The sequence below is a fragment of the Triturus cristatus genome, chromosome 9 (genome assembly GCF_964204655.1).
Source record: "Triturus cristatus chromosome 9, aTriCri1.1, whole genome shotgun sequence".
NCBI lineage: Eukaryota > Metazoa > Chordata > Amphibia > Caudata > Salamandridae > Triturus > Triturus cristatus.
In genome coordinates, this window is record NC_140592.1 from 138,216,342 (window position 1) to 138,234,607 (window position 18,266).

Here is an 18,266-nt window from a genome sequence, read left to right on the forward strand (position 1 = left end):
AAAGAGTAAGTTTATGAAAAATCAAAAATGACCAATTAAAAATAAAAGGGAAATGTAAAAACCCCAAAGTCGATTTTTGATGTCACTTTAAAAAGGGATTTTAAATTTTAACTTAAATCTATGAGTGGTACTGCAAAACACAGATCCAGGATCCCACCGGTGAACACCAATGTAAGAAAGTGGATTATTATTCGCGGTGGGTGACTACTCACCTCAAGTAATAATCACAGTCCTTGTCAGGATGAACCCTTATAGTCACTAACTAAACCGAAGCTCAGGGACCTGGTAGCAATGGCAGAGAGCAGACAGGCTCAACATAGGGCAATGTGTAAAGTATTTATGCAGTACCAAAAGAGTAATTAAGTGGAAATACAAAACAATAAATAACCCAAATTGAAACCCACCTCTGTGTCCTTGGTAGAAGAGGGAGCATATCCAGTCATTTAGGGCTCCAGTCTGGTCACAGAGGGCAATTCCATTCCTCTTCTGTTCTTTCTCAGGTCCAGGAGTTTTCTGAAGTGGGTGCCTGGAGGCGACACATGTATGCCTGGCAAAAGATAGTTGTTGGCATGTGAGCACGCCCTAGCTAACGGGGTAAAGGTTACAGGGGCCAACCCTACCAAATACAGTTTTTTTTCAAGATGATGGAATTCTTTTGTTTTACTAAACTTTGGCTCTGAGAGCTGTGGATGTGTGTGGGGAGTGTCCCATGGTAATCTTAGTTTCTTCCCACACTAAAATCCAGTTTTGGGCAGTGACAGTACCCTTAATAAACACAGAGACAAAAGTCTGGTAGAACAAAGCCAGGTTTTCCAGCAACCGGACTGTGGATACACAAGAAGTGTTTTAGCAACCTGTTTCTCATATTTTCAACTCTTCCCATTGTTATATGTAAACACAGAGAGACAAACATCTGGTAGAACAAAGCAGGTCCTTCAGTAACCAGGCAGTGGATATACAAGAATTACTTTGACATCCTGTTTCCATTCCTTTCAAGTGCACCTCCAGTGTCATATGTAAAAACCCAACAGGATTTGATATTCAAGCAGGGTTTGGCACTATAATGTGAAAAGAAAGCTCAGAGCCCTACCCTGCAAGTTCAGATAAGTTACCTCTTCATATTCAGACCAGCCTATTATTTTCTCCTGAGAGACATTTCACACACTTTTACCTCCTGTTCAAGTGCTAATTACTGGCTGGAAAAAGTGGGAGAGCAAATGCAAATTTAGCCTCCAGGAACTTCAGACAGGGAAAAGGTAACATTCTAAAATGTACTTTTCCTTAATATTTAATAAAATCTGACTTCATCATTGAATTTTATCTTTAATGACTATTAAAAATAGTTATTTAATTCGGTCTGGGATTGGCGAATCTGAATCTTTCGGTTCAAGACACTAGAATTGGAAAGACGTAGCCGGGTCGGAAGTATAACCGGGAACTAGGCATTGAATGGTCAGTTGGGTAGCTATACAGCCCTGAAGAAGTCGAGGGTCATTACCCCAACGATGAAACACGTGTTGGCTGGACCTTGTGGTGTTCTCTGGAATAAAGAATAAGGATACTTACAAAAAGACTATACTGGCTTTGATTTTCAAGTTTGGATAAACTTTCAAACTACACGAACGCGTGTGCACAGGATTTGACTTTAGGGAAAAGGTAACATTCTAAAATGTACTTTTCCTTAATATTTAATCAAATCTGACTTCATCATTGAATTTTATTTTTAATGACTATTAAAAACAGTTGTTTAATTAGGTCTGTGAATCCTTCTCCTCAAAAGTGAAGCGTTAAAAAATCTATGATTGCCAGTGGAGATCTTGTGTTAATCAAGATCGTCATTAAGGCAGAGAGTTTTGGTCTGTTTTGAAATGTTGATGTAGAAGGTAATCATAATGCAAGGGACTCAAATAACAGCATGAAAGAGAGCAGAGACTGTGTTGGAAAAAAACATAATTTGCGTGGTAGCCCCCAGATTTTTTGCCTTCTTTTGCTAAATCTGTTTTTGTTGCTCACAGGACTCTGCACCTGGGGTAAAGTTCCTCACCCCAAAACATGTTAAAATTGGTACACACCTGATTGGCACATTTAATCAACTTGTAAGTCTTAGTATATGGTACTATGTGTACCAATTGACTTTAAATTAAATACTATTAGGATAATACTGCTGTGTCACACTCTAATGTAGTACTATAAACATATCTCCAGGCCATTCCTTCCGCCTTGGCATACGGTTTAAACTGTCATTTTGACTTTGCAAAATAAACCTTTTGCAAGACCTAAACCTCCAGTTCCCCCTTAGGTAGGCCCTAAATCCCATAGGGCATGGTGCATGGTATTTAAAAATTAGGGCATGTATATATTTTTTTTTACATGTCCTTGTAGTGAAAACCCTTCAAGGTCATTTTTCACTATGGCAAAACTGGCTGGCAGGAAAACACTGAGTTACAACTTATAGTGCTTAATTGCAGTTTAAGATTTGCTAGAAAAATAGTTCAACGACCCATTTTAATAATAATTTAAAATCCAACTTATTGGTCAAGTGGATTGTTAGACCTCTCATCCTTAGAGTAATTTCCCTCAAACGTTTTGCCTGCTTTCCTCCTCTTTTTGCTGATTCTTTTTGGCCTTAGGACTCTGGGCACTTTACCACTGCTGACCAATGCTAAAATCCATGTGCTTCTCCCCTAAACATGGTAACATTAGTTTATACACAATTGTTTTATTTATTTTACTTGGAAGTCCCTTATAAAGTGATATATTATATACCCAGGGCATGTAAATTAAATTCTGCTAGTGGGCCAGGAGCACTGTTTGTGCCACCCACACAAGTAGCCCTTTAAACATGTCACAGGCCTGCCACTTCAGAGCCTGCATATGCAGTTTTACTGCCACTCAGACTTGGCATTTAAAACACTTTTGCCAAGCCTGAAACTCCCCTTTTGTTACACCAATATCACCCCTAAGGCAGGGTGCTGTGTAAGTAGAAGGTAGGACATGTGTTCTTAAGTTTTGCATGTCCTGGTAGTGAAAAATGCCTAAATTCATTTTTCACTACTATGAGGTATTCTCCTCTAATAAGTTAACATTGGGAATTCCTTAATGCACTTTTAAGCTTTAATTCCCGAAATATTAGAAAGTGTAATAGCAACAAGGGGTTTGGCCCTAGGCGGTTGGACAGGGCCGTATAATTGACAGGAAAATAGGTGTCCTAGCCGTCACATTCAAATGCTGTTAAAACAATTTAACAGACCAAGGACCATAAATACAATTACTATGGACTTCAAGCATGTATTTGCTACTTCATTCTTTTAACCTTAATCCACATTTTTTCATGGGTCAGGTAAGTGCGATACGTTTCAATTAGTACAAATTATGCATATTAAAGCAACAACTATGACAAAAACACACAAGCTTTGTGAAAACGTAATGTGATAAAACAAACAATACATGAAGAATGATGCACAAAAACAATTATATAAACAATATATCACAAGTCTTAATTCACAAAAGTAGCAGCCACTAGGACAACCTTTAACATTTAAATTGTATGTCACATTTAGAGTGGTGTTACCCGCGGGGGAACAGTCATTAGGCCCAGTAGTAAGAAAATCCAAATAACATTTCTACTAGGAGGAACTTAATTAGATGCAAGAGTCCCCGGGTTGTGTACTGCCGACGTGTTTTGATTCTCAGGGTGGTTTGCGGGATTCTCTTCAGGGCGTGGACTAGTTTATCTGATCAAACGGAGGAATAGTTTCGCACGTTGCAGGTGCGAAGAGCCAAGTTAGGATATAGATGGCACAATTTTCGCCGATCTGGTGGCTCTTTTACTAATGCGTTAACATTGCTTGCTGCCGATTTATTGGAAGCCAAGTTAAAAGGCACAATTTTCGCCAAGCTGGCGCTGCTTTAGCTAAAGCTTCTCTGTTGCTTGCTGCCGATTTATTAGAAGCCAGTTCCTGTTAGTATGGCTTAATAGGGGCCGCTATGGAACAGCTTTCAGACAGCGGTAAAATGGTTTACTTCGATCTGTGATTTCAGTTTGCACAGAAATAGACCGCTTAATGTCTCTTTTTGTTCAGCAGAGTGCAAGGCGTATTCTCAAGAGCGCATTCTCAGTTTCTCTCTCTTTTAGAAAGTGGACATTTCTCGGCACTTACAGCTCTGTGTGCCTGCAGCCTGTCTCCAATACATGTCTGGGGTGGGAAATAGCTCAAATTTGTGTATTACCTCTAGACAGCCACAAACACTGGAAGGCTATTTGTGTCTGAGTACTCATATCCATTCTAATGGCTCTTCTTGGGCAGGAAGGGAGGGAGGAGTTGACACTTACACCTGAATAGGAAGTGTCCTGTCGCCACACAAAGGGCTGATTACCCCCCACAGCAAGTCTGGAGCCAGGGCTGGAAAGAAAGTTTTTCTGTGCATGTCAAAGACGCTTCTTTGAAGTCACCCCCACTTCAAAAACCAGTAGTGATGTGAATAAATTGTTATGTGAGTCTTGAAATACAGTGAATCCAGCTGTTTTTGTCTCTTGTACTCCAGCTACATCTGCAACCCTCAAATCGAAACAGCACAGTTTAAAACTACAACAGCGTGCCGATTATTAAATAACACTCACATGATTTCAAAATCACAGCTAACTTCTGATCAATATTGCTGCTCCCATATGTCATGACATTTTTAGAAAACATAGCCATTTACCAGCCTCAAAACTTCTTCACAAGTTACGGCCCTGATATCTGCACTAGGTGACAACATCAGTGACTAATGACAATAGAACGGTAGCAGACAATGTCAACATTGGATCCCCATCAAAATGTCTTTTTTTAAATTTCAACTTGAGAAAAATATTTTTATGTAATTTAATATATTTAAATTAAGTAAAGATTTAATTTACAATTAAGTTAGTAATGCTGTAGATTTTGTATTTTATCCTACATTTAAAATAAATGTATGAAGTTAATTTACATTAATATATAACATGATGATATTTGTATTGATTTATTACAAAGGCTTCATAAACTGTAGATTTTCCCTATACTTTACAGTAAGGAGATCTCCACTTCAACTGTAAAAAACATGTTTTTTTTTTTTCAAGTTAAAATATTTTTTATGAGAACCATTAATGTAAACTAGTTTTCTACATGTATTTTAAAGAAATATAAAAATGCTGCAGCCCTATTCACATAAATATTATTCGAATTATTAAAAACTATAAATATATAACATTAAAAATATTTTTCTGAAGTTTAAATAATATTTCTTTATTATGCATTAAGAATTATTATACGTGATGTATAGAATTAATACAAAGTAGTTTAATTCCATTTTAATACAAATTAATGGTGCATTAATTTATACATTAAAAAAGGTTGTTATAATATGCTACAATTAAATAATAATAATGTTTATTTTTAGATATTTCTTAACATTACATTATTTTTATTTATATTTGTAACTATTTTAAATGATGTTACTTAATCGTTTTTAATAATATGTCCATGGGGTTTTATTTTCAGATCCTACCTCCATTCTTTTGTATGGGAGAATGTTGCAGACCCAGTGCTTTGCTATATGTGGTGCTGGACTTACTCTAGCTCTGAGATGGAATAATTTACTACTGTCTTGGGTCCCCTTTTACCTGTTGTAATTTTAGAAGTGCAGTTTCTGAATAGCAATGGATTTACACTTTTGTGGTTGGGTGCATATTCCTCCATAAACGCCTCCTTAACCCTCTTAAAACCCTTCTTTCTCCTCCTTCTTGGAGCCCTCCAATGTTGTGGTACGTATGCCTCTTTTTCCAGCCACTCCCCCGGTCCCTCCCACATTTATTAGTAGGTAGTGAACTTACATGCGTGAGGATCTTCCCATAGAAAAGATGAAAGGTGGAAACTTATACTTGTAGGTTTGTGGTCCTTTAGAGGTACTATTGTACTCTAGCACTAAAGTACTACACAATGCAGATTGCGAATAGGCCCCAGTGTGCCTCTAAAGTAACAGTGTTACAGTGACAGCCCCAGTGGTAGAACAAAAGCCCCCGCAGCCCCTGTGGGTCGGGGACCCTACCATACTAGCAGGTCCCTGGCCTGAGAGCTCCAGGCTGGGTCTGGAACACGAGGGGGCCCTCTGCATGAACTTTGCAGGGGGGGACCCCATCAAGTTTTGTTACGCCACTGGACAGCCACTGAACTCTAGTATAATACAAGTAATTATGTCCAATAAGGCTAGGCTATATGTCCTGCAGTGAGGTGGGGGCAGATTTCTATTATACAACATTTGGAATAAGGCTGTCACCATACTGACTAAACCATGAAGAGGTAGAACTGGGAAAAAAGTGCAGGGTGAAAGAGGGTTACATGTGAGCACACAGCATTAGTGAGTCCGGTTCCAGTTGCCAGACAAGAAAAAGTATTAGGCCCTCACCCTGAGGGCTTAAGCTCTACCTGGTAGTAAAATTTCTCCTTAGGAAATCTGTTACAGCACTTTGGCGAGAATCCCCTTACCAATATCTTGCAAATACAAGATTTGTCTCCAGAATGGGAACCAAGCAAACACACGCTGGAATACTAGGTCTTTTTTCAGCGCTTTTTCATATTTTAGGTATAAATCTACTGACATTTTCTGCCTTCTAAGAGCAGGTGGAAAATATCAGCGGCAAGCCTGATGAGGTTTGTGAGGCAGTGGAGGGATGGTCAGGAGAATCAGCCCAGGTCAGGGGAGGGTTTAGGGTCGGGAACCGTATTTTTTATTCCATGGGTGCTCCACAGGGTTTGGTGGGGGCCGGCTCTGCTTCACCCACAGCGTTTATCCGTGTCCCCCCAGTGATTTCACCAAGTGCGCATCCGCATTCAGTAACAAACTAAGGCAAAGCCAATAGGTTTCGCCCATTTGTTGGCTTTGTCAAAGTTTTTTTTACATGTTGCACAGTAGTGGGAGCTGCTGTACTACATAGCTTTAAGTAAAAACATCGATATTAAGTGGCCAGACCACGTTATATTGCTTTTTTTTACTTTAAGCTATGTAGGTAAAAACAAATTAACATTTTTATTTTCCCTTTACTTAGGTGCCGATTCAGGTCCGGGTTGGAAAGCACTCCGACCGAGCCGGATCTGGAGTGTTTTCCTGACCGAGCCGGAGTTCTGCAGTCCGACTGAGCGAGTACAATGCGGCCGTATGCTGCCGGACTCAGTTCGGTCGGACTCCCATAGAGGTCAATGGGAGCCGGTCGTACGACGCGTACATGGGTTCCCATTGACTGAATGGGTACTTCTCGTGCGAGGGCGCCCCCTACAGTGGGTACGCGTTGTTGCCATCTGCACCGTACATGCCTGTGTTGGGGGGACCCTTGGGTCTCCCTGTGTGTCTGAGTCATAGGGCTGCGGGTGACAGAGGGTCCAACGCGGACCCCCAAAGGCAACCACCCAGACGTTTTGCGATCCGGACACTCCGGCTCGCACAGGCTGTCCGACGCGTGCATCGTACTGGTTCGGTCGTAAATTGCATCCATTGCACGCCACGGTTAGCTTAGGACCAAGACATATGGAGTGGTTCGGACCCGGAAACGACTCGGTCGTTGAATTTCACGTAGCTCGCATCGTACTTGCTCGCTCGTACAGCTGTACGAGTCGGGCGGAAAACACACGTAGGGCTTGTAGTTTTTCCTGCTGGATCTCGTTCGGTGCCCTTCCGACCTGGATCGGAATCGGCCCCTTAATGTGCAGTTTATGTTCTTGAACACATGCCCATTGCAGCTACTAGCATGTTAAAGTGTAGCTAGCTTGAACACTGAGCATAGAAAGACTGTGATGTCTTGGCCAGAGCTGCAGACTTTGGAGCTGGGGAACCAGGTTTGAGACTGGGCGCAGGCTCAACATCCTGTGATTTTGAGCAAATCACTTAATCTCCCAGTGCCAGTAAAAATTAATATGTCCGTGTGTAATGTAACTAGCGCTCAAGTGAAGTGCTTCCAGTCGACTTCGTGCTATATAAAATAAGCTATGATTAGCGACGGGGTGGAAATGGAGCATTCAGTGACAGGTGTGAGGTGGTGGTAGGGAGGGGCAAGCAACGAACAGAATGCAGACACAGGAAAGTAAAAAAGAAAAACAAGTATGTTGCAAGTGCGCAGTCAGTGGAAGGACACTGGCTGCCAGAAGCAGTACTTGGTCCAAGCTCCACAGCAAGGTTGAAGATGTGAAGCCGAGCAGGAAGTTGGAGGCAGAAGGAGGGGCTGACCAACAGGAAGTAAGGAAACAAGAGTGACGTGGGAGCCAACCAATGGAAAGTAACGGTAACTAATGGCTGTGCTCTAAGTCCCTTTTATGTTTTTATTTTTTTGTTCCAAGAGATTTTGCAGTCATGGAGCAAACGCTGTATAGGCAAAGCGTTAAAAGTCTTAAAATGCAATGTTAGTGACCAATTTGGCATTCTTTAGAATTGTGTGTTTTCTTGTATAAGATGCATTGCTTCCAAAGATGTAGGTACATCATAGTTGAAACTATGGACTCAGAGAAGTCATAATTTGATAGAATCCAAGGCATAATTCCTACGTTTCTGGAACTGACATATAACTTACAACGAGGGAGTCTGGGATGTTTCCTGCTACAATGCTCCTCTTCCATAAAATCCTAACTCTGAAAGACAGTATTATAAGCAACCCAGTGCAATGTATTATCTTACAAAGACTTTTTCTCGTCCAAGTCATCATCCCTGACCTTTCACTCTCTGTCAAAATAGAAATATTACCTGCAGTGTGACAGCTATTTATTGTTTGCTAATACGGTACAATACACATTCTCTCAAAAATTCCACAAGCTCTCTTCAAAACTGAAATCACAGCATTGTCCCATCGGGGTCTTCCAGTCGATTAATGAACACATATTAAACCCCACTAAGATGTGTTAAGTTAACTCCTGCACTACGCAGGAATGCCATCTATATTGTCTCAGAAAGACTTGCGAAATACTTTTCGGGTGGAAACGATAATGCATTGGCCTTGAAAGCTGCCTGGAAAGTTTCCTGTCCGTCATACATAGCTGTTGCCTGTGCTCTGATCTGTCCTTGGGGGACCCGAAAGGCATTATGGGACAGCGCTGTCTGACTGCAGTGATCACAGCTTGTCACAGAATGTTCGGAGTACATTCAAATGACGTTGAAGTGGTTCGAATTGTCGCCTCTGGCTTTCTGTAATATCTGTGTCTATGGACAATCAGTCTCAACATAGCAAAAGAGAAAATGCCCCGCGGTTTGTGAGTTGGAAAAAACACAGTTTCTCGTCCTGGAAATTGCAACAATGAACAACTCGGATTTATTTAATTATTTGATCTATTGTGGCTGGAAAAGCAACAGGGAAAACTCTGAGCATGCCAGATGACCCTAGCAGCAGTAGCTCGTGTTTGAAATGTTCATGCTGCAATAAGAGGGGAGAGCTGCCGAAACTGGGGATTTGAAACTGGGGAACCGGGTTCGAGTCTCGGCGTCTGCTCAACTGGTATTCTTGGCTAATCACTTAATCTGCCTGTGCCTACAAAAAATGAACGTGTCCTTGTGTAATATAACTGGCTCTCATGTAAAGCAATCCAATATCTTCGGGTCGAGTTCGCACTATATAAAACAACTGCAAAAAATAAATAAGAATGCTCTTTATAAAGCCTTCTTTACTTGGGGCCTTATTTATAACATTTTGGCATAGGGCAGCGTAGCAAGGCACCTTGCTGCCCTGCCCTACGCCAAAGTAAAAGGGCAAGAATGCACCGTGTTTGAGCAATACAGTGCATTCATGTCCTTTCTGCCTGCGCTGGCACCGTTTCGGCAGTCTAGCGCCAACTTTGGCACATGGTGCCTCAGTTGCAGGCAGGATTGTTTTTGTACAGGAAGGGAGATCTGGCAGAATGCAGCACACAGAGAGAAAAAATGACAAAAAATGACAAGAAATTGCATATTTCATCTTGTTACGCCTCACCTCAGGAGGCGTACGGATTTGATGCTTGCCCAGGTTTACATAGCCTTGTAAATCTGAGGCAGCGTCAAATTCCATGCGTGGAAAAATTCACAGCAATGCCCATGTAATGCCTCCCGTGCACAGAGTAAGGCAACGCAGCGATTTTCAGTGCATCACCTTACTCATGAGTTATGAGACCACTTAAAGCCATGCAGGGTGGCTTTCTGTGGTTTCATACATCTTTATGTACCACTTTACGTGGTGGAAAAGTGATGTAGGGCTCTCATAAATAAGCTACCTGGAGTGTATATGAATTAAATAGATATCTATGTGGGGTGCACATAAGTCTGAATCTGGTACCTATAAAGGAACAGGACTGCTTCAGCGTATGGCAAGGACAAGGAAGTGTGAGGAGGGCTAGTGTACCAAGCACTGGCAAAGCAAGAAACTGGACCCTGAAAAGGGTATTAAATTAGATTTTAAAATGCACCAGCTCTGAAACCTGCAGGGGCAAGCAACTACCATGCTGGAGGGGGGTGGGAAGGAGGGAGTAATCAACAGGAGAGAAAGGACAGGGGAAGCAGTAACGTTGTAGGAGGGGGATGGGACAGACGATGAAGCAAAAAAAAGCGGGAACGGGTGGGAGTGCCAGGGAGGGCTTGCAAACACATGCACTCCTACTGAGTGTTACTTGTAAAAATTAACTAAATGTATCCCTGCAAGAGGGTGGCTAGAGGAAGGACACTCTCCACCAAAAGTAGTACTTGCTCCACGACAGGCAAGAGGAGGTGCTGACCAATAGTAAGCAAGAAAACAAGAGTGACGTGGGAGCCAGCCAATGGTAAGTAAAGTGACGTGGGAGCCAGCCAATTGTAAGTAATGGATGGGCTCTAAGCCCCTTTTACAATTTTTTTTTAATACAAGAGATTTTGCAAGCACAGTCAAGCGCTATGTAGGCAAAACCTAAAAATTGACCAGTGTCTCCAGGCCCAGAACTATTGAGTCCACATTGACTTGGCCCATTAAAATGGCCCGTGCATAGGTGCTGGAAGTAGGGGTGCGGGGGTGCTGCTGCACCCCTTGAAATAACTATGTTAAAGTTCGGAAAATGGCTGAGCAATAAATATGCCTTTAGATTTTGTTTTTATCTTGTGACACTTCCTGCCCACCAAGACAATGGTCAACTGTCAAGTGACAATCGTGGCGGAGTCCAGGAAATGATAGAAATCGCTGCAGGATGCCAGATTTTTTTTCTCCACAAAAAACAGCATTTAGTTTCCACAAATGTTTGTCCACTGTATAGTTTTACCAGTAAAACTGCATCTCTATGTAAATTATGTTGCCATTTCAACGGAAAATGTGCTGTCTGTAAATGACAGTGCACTACCTCACCATTGATACAAAATGCACCATCGGCTACATACCCCACCCTTGCCAATCTTCTGCTGAATGGGCGTGGCACGTGAGCCACAAGTTTTTAGTATGACACTTAGTTTTTTTACAGTTCCTATGACTTCAGTGATATAACACTAATGACATTGTTCCAGCGCCACTGGCCCCGGGTGGCATTTCCCCCAGAGTTAAGTTCCGCAGGCAATACTGCCACTCATAATGAGGACTATTTAATCTCCTTATTTTGATTTTCACAAGTTGTACTGTGTGGAATAACAAGTGGTTGTGATTTTTTACCAAACATTATAATCACACATTTTTACCATTACCAACTTGTAAAATTTCAAATGGGGAAGAAACATGTTGCAAAAATCCTTTATGTTGGGGCGTGGCTTGGCGCCCGCGAGAAATGGCTGTCCGCGGCTGAGGCGCTCCGGAGGAACTGGGAGTTTCTGCGCTTTAAGCTGAAGCCCGGCGGAGTCCTACAACAATGAAACGTCGGAACGTGCGCTGAACACTTTTAACACTTCGGCGCTCACGGGGACAGCTTCCAAATGCTTTTTCCTCTCAAGTGAGTTTACTCGGCGGCGCCGCTATACAGCGGCCACCATTTTGGATTTTGCATTTGCGAGCGTTTGGCAATATTATTCAATATAGAGCGCTCCTACTCCTCTTCTGTCCTCCTGTTGATCCGCTCTACGTTTATTAGAGCTGAACTGAGTCTCAATGCAGCTGTTGAAGAGTAAGGAACTGTATGCCCGTCTTTTTTCTTTCTGACTGGGAAAAGTTCCTGGCGGCCATTTTCTGTCTCTCCTAATGCCCCCTTGCTGCACTCAAAGTGTTTTTCTGTCACACATCAATTGGATATCCTTCTTCAAAGCAGTGAATTGATGCTTTTTGGACTATATTGCCTTCATACCTACATATACATATATATATATATATATGTTTCTTTTTTTTGTGCATGATTAGAAGTGGGATTACGCATATTCTGCCTCGCTATCACTAACCGCTCCAATCATATTTATATTTCTGCTATGAGTTGGGCAATGTTTTTTCCTCTATTGTGCCTCCACATCTCAGTCCTAGTCTTCGCCTATTCTTTACTTGGCGAGTGTGCTGTGTCCTTATGGGCGGATCGAGAGGTGCTCTCTCCACAAAAACGCAGCAAAAACATATTTTTATTAAAAATTCTAAGATTTTCACGGCTTACTCCCAACTTGAAGATTCTATGCAACCTACAACAAGTGTCCCGGGGACAACTATGGACCATTCAGTGGTGCCACCAACAAAGGCACTCACTAAACGCCTCAAGCAAAATCCTCCTTCGCCTCCTAAATCAACCTCACCGGTTTCTATGGAGCTGTTGTTGGATGAAATAAGGGCCCTTCGACCTTTTATGGAAGAGACTAATTCTAAATTACAAACCTTAACAGATAACTGGTCTCAACTTGATACAAGGGTCACTGCAGTGGAGCAATCCGTTTCCTCCTTCAGGGACACCACTTCGAATGTCTCTCAGCTGCAATCACAGGTCGAGGATCTTGAAAATCGTAGCAGGAGAAATAATCTACGCATTTATGGCCTGGCGGAGGGAAGCGAGGGAGCAGACCCTATCAATTTCTTTGAATCTTTTCTTCCTAAAGTGCTGCACTTGGCTGAGGGTGTAAATCTCAACATTCAAAGAGCACACAGACTGGGTCGTCTTTCTTCTAGCACGTCATCTTCACAGCGGCCAAGAGGAGTCATTATTTATTTCCTGGAGTATACTGACTTACTAATGGTGCTGTCGGCGGTCAAGTCTACTCAGCGTATCACTTGGCCTGGCTCAAATTTATTTTTCGCACAGGACTATGCCAGGGCCACTGCAAACAGACGTAAAGCTTTCCTCGATTTAAGACCAGCTCTCCGCTCTTTGGGAGCCCGCTATGGTCTTTTCCACCCATGCTTGTTTAAGGTTACATACAACAATAGAACAATCACATATGATGATCCAGCAAGGTTGCAAACTTTCATTAATTCTTGCAATTCCAATGCCATGGATACTCAAAGGCCTTCCTCTTCTAACAACAGATGACTTTATGACTGTGATAGGAAAATATAAGGCTTAACTCATTTGGTTTAGTCGTTACAATGCCTCTTTATCTTGATTGTGATGCCTGTTATCCGACGGTTCGCTTTGTTCTTGTGGTTCTTTGTTCTCATTGTTCCTTTGCTTATGTTGTTTTCTTTTAACTACACATTGTTGGCTCATTTGATTTACAGATTTTCAGTTACCGCTCTCGTTCCTGTTATTTGTTGGTGCATTATCTGCCCTTCTGTATGTTTAATTATTTTTCCTAATTCTTGGTCTCCATTGTCCTCACAGATTCCTTATCTCGACATCGTGGTCTCTCCTGGGCTCTCCGTTCGTCTCTTCCCAGATATGTCATTCTCTCCATGTGGTTCCATCCCCCCTCACATATCTTCCCGGAATTCCCTTTTTGTAAGTATGTCGTTTGTCTTTGTATTATTTGTGCTGTCCTCCGTTTTGCGTTTTGCATTTTCTCCATTTATTTTCCACTTCTATCATAACAGTTTTATATTTTTCTCTTCTCAGGTGACTTGCTTCCTATTTCATTTTCGTCTTTGTTTTTCTACTTTCTATATCTCTTATTTTCCTAAGCTCCTTTTATTCAGCCTATCTTCTTATCCCTCTCTAAATCTCTTTTTCCTTTTCTATGAGGAATTGAACTTTAACATTACAAGTTTGGATTCTTTTATTGATAATTTTTTTACTTTATTTCGCTGGAATGTTGCTAGAATATGTTTCTTGTATATTAATTTAGTATGTCATGCCACTTAAATGAGTTTCATGGAATATTAGGGGTTTAAATTCTCCTATCGAGAGACAGAGGGTTCTATCGCATTTAGCTAAGTTAAATGCTGATATTGTTTTTCTACAGGAAACACATCTTACGGAAAGTGAGTCTTTGACACTGAAAAGAGGTTGGGTAGGGAAGATTTACTTTTCTCTCGGAGATGGTAAACGCAAAGGAGTTGCAATCTTATGTCGTAAATCTCTTTCAATTATTTTACGTTTGCAGGAAGCTGACACCGATGGGCGATGGCTTATTGTTCAATTATCACTAAAGAATGTACCAGTTTCCTTTCTTAATGTTTATGCACCTACAGACGGAGATGCTTCTTTCTGGTCTGCCTTAACAAAGAAGATTTCGAATTGTATCGAAGATAATTTTATTTTAGCTGGAGACTGTAATCAAGTATTAGACCCTTTTCTAGATAGAAACTCTAAAGTAGCTTTCATACCCAATAAAACGCATAAATCTTTTACTCACTCTATATCTCAATATAAACTGCTTGACACCTGGCGCCTTTGTAACCCTACCACAAGGGAATACTCATTTTATTCCTCATCACATCACACCCGATCCAGAATTGATTATATTTTTGCCTCCCATAACATCTCGCAATCCCTCACGTTTGCAGATATTGGCCCTATTCTCCTTTCAGATCACGCACCTGTTTCCATTGGCTTCGATATCTTGCCTAAAACCAACTCTCCCAGAAAATGGCGTTTCAATAATACTCTTCTTCTCGACCCCAAATTTTCTGCATCTTTTATCCCTTTCTTTACCGATTTCTTTGAAAGAAATCACACGGAATCTTTATCGCCCGCAATTATTTGGGATGCATTAAAGCTTCAGCAAGAGATTTTATTATAAACTTTGTCGCAAGGAAACAAAAATCTGCACATGAGACTACCGCAGCTCTACTTCAAGATATTAAAGCCCTAGAACACTCTTACTATGAGTCCCAATCAGAGGATTGTTTGAGAGCCCTTATTAATGCTAAACTAGAATTTAACAAAAAATCAACAGAAGACGCCTCACTTTACTTATTAAAATCGAGTGCAAAATTCTATGGAGGAAAAAACAAAGCAGGGAAAATTTTAGCCAATTACCTAAAGGTCCGCCAAAATAAGTTAAATATAGACTCCGTTCTCGATGTGCACTCCGTCTTAAAGTTTAAAGATGCTGAAATTTTGAATGAATTTTCCCTTTTTTACAAATCCTTATACTCTTCAGAAACCCAGCCCACGGATCACTCATTGAAGCAATTTTTCTCTAACATCCAGAGACTTCCACAGGCAACTCCAGATTTATCTCAATTAGAATCTGCTCTCTCCAGCAAGAACTTCTCCATACTCTTCAAAACCTAAAAAAAGACAAAGCACCCGGCCCAGATGGTTTTACTGTTGAATTTTATACACATTTTTCTAAGTTTTTATTACCCAAACTGCACTCACTTATAAGCTTTTTCTATTTATCTAAAAGTTCCTCTGGTTCCTTTTCAGAAGCGCATATATGTCTTATTCCCAAGGAAGGTAAAGACCCCAAGCACTGTAAAAATGATAGACCTATTTCACTGGTTAATATCGACTATAAGATTTTTTCTAAAGCCTGAGCCATACGCTTGGATTCCTATTTACCAGACCTACTGGGGAAAGAACAATCTGGTTTTGTTAAAGGACGGGTTATCACGGATAATACAAGGCTCTTTTTTGATGTTTTATCCAAATCATCACATCTTAATCATTCCTTAGCGGCAATAGAGTTGGACGCTGAAAAAGCTTTTGACAGGGTTGAATGGAAATATTTATTTTATGCTCTTACATGGTTTGGTTTTGGCCCCAATTTCATAAATTTGGTGTCTCTTCTTTAGTCTAACCCTCGAGCAGCAGTTTGTGCAAATGGTTTAATCTCCCCTTTTTTTAATTTAGGCAGAGGTGTACGCCAAGGTTGCCCTCTCTCTCCTTTTCTTTTTAATTTGGCATTGGAACCATTCTAGTCCAAATTACGTCAGAATCCTAGTATTTATGGCTTTCATGCATCAAATGCTCACCTCAAACTTGCAGCATATGATGATGATATTTTACTCTTTATATCTAAACCTGAAGAATCTATTCCCGCTTTTTTAGAGGAGGTGAAATCCTATTCTTTCATTTCTGGCTATAAATTAAATAACGATAAATGTGAGATATTGCCCTTAACAAAGTATACTTTCAGTTCAGACTTTCTCCTATCCCGATTTAGATGGAGTCCAAAAAGCATTAAATATCTAGGCCTTCATTTTACATCCTCAATCTCAGAGACAGTAACTTTATATATGAATAAATGTCTCCAAAAGATTTCGGACTTGGATACAATCAAAATGATGCTATCACCCATAGTTTTATATACTATTTCAAATATCCCAGTCCCAATCACAACCAAGTTATTTAAACAAATTAATTCAACTCTATCCTCCTTTCTGTGGTGTAATAAAAAACCCTGTATGTCTTTGCTAAATTTTAATTCGCCCTAAGTCAGAAGGAGGAGTTAACTTCCCAGATTTTCAGGCCTATCAGAAAGCCTTCCTATTGCGCCAGGCGTCTCTTTGGTTGCTTGATTCTACGGATGTATCTCCTCTCTGGACCTCAACGGAGCGCTCTTTTTCATCTCCTTACACATTTCATGAATATCTCTCTTTCTCACGTAAACTTTATTGGAGGGCTTGGAGAACAAGAGGTTTGATTTGGATACACCAATTATTTTCAGAATCATAATTCATATCTTTTCCGACACTCAGACAGCTATTTAATCTGCCGACTTCTTTTAATCATAAATATGCCTTACTCAAACATACTGTATTGGAAGCCTTTTCCCATTTCTCTACCCTGCCCACAACCCCCAATATCTCTGATCCCTCTTCTAAACTCCACCCCCTGTTAGCATCCACACCCAAGGTCTCTACTATTTATAAATATTTGCAAGACACAGCCATCGTTAGACGGAAGACAAAAATTAAAGAGGCATGGGAGCGCGATTTCGACACTTATTGGCCTTTAACTCTTTGGGAGGGTATATGGAAATATGGATTTTTCTGATCAGTTATGTCCCCTATCTTGGACCCCAACGGTTTCATGTATACATCACAAGTACATGTATGTTCCCTCCAGTTCCAGTTATAAAGACGCAAACACATGTGCGTCCACCGCCAACATGTCCTCTTTCAGATCCGCCTCGAATGGGCCGGATATTCCATTCCTAAGTATGAAAGGCCACCGGCTTTATATGGTTCACTTATGCCATTTTACAGTCCAGGCAAGTAGGCCCTGATTCTGCCATCAAGCCTTTTCTTGCCTTCTGCCTCTGAAAGCTCCAGTCTGAGCCTGCATCTGTATCCATGAACTTTGTCCTCATTCTCTGCGCAGCTAACGGTGCCTGACATCAGCCTGTTGCCTGCCAAAAACTGTATTTCACCTTCGAAATTATCTGCTCCGCTCCCTACCCAATGCATTCCTGTCTAGTAGTTTAAGTAAACATTCTGCCAGCTACCGAGCAAAAGGCCCGGCTTCTCCGTCTTTATGCAAGTAATTCATAGCCCTGTTACTATGGACGATTTCTGCCCCCGCATATTGTGTAGACACTTAGACGCTTGTACACGCACTAACAGTCAGTATAGTCAGTATAGAATAAGATTCTACTCTAAGAGACTTCTCTTTTGGATAACACAGTTCTTTAAACATAGGATGTTAGATATGATTTGGGATTAGGTTGACTTGACCCTCCAGACTTCTGTCGCCACATGTAGAGCTAAATGTCAAGTCCCCTTCACCCCCTAGTTGCACGTCAATCACACGTCATGCTGCTGCGCGCGCATTTCTGCCAAGTATTTCTGCTGACATTGCGAAATTCTTTCATGGAACCACCCTATTATGACATCATACCTGATGACGTTCTTTAGTTACACCCACTTTTGCTACGCATGTATGTTTTATCTTTACTATCAATTGTTACGCCTCCTCCATTTGTTTCACTGTAATGCCTATTGTATAAAAATGATTACCTGTCAATAAAGTACGGTCTTCACTTCCTGAACCTTCGTG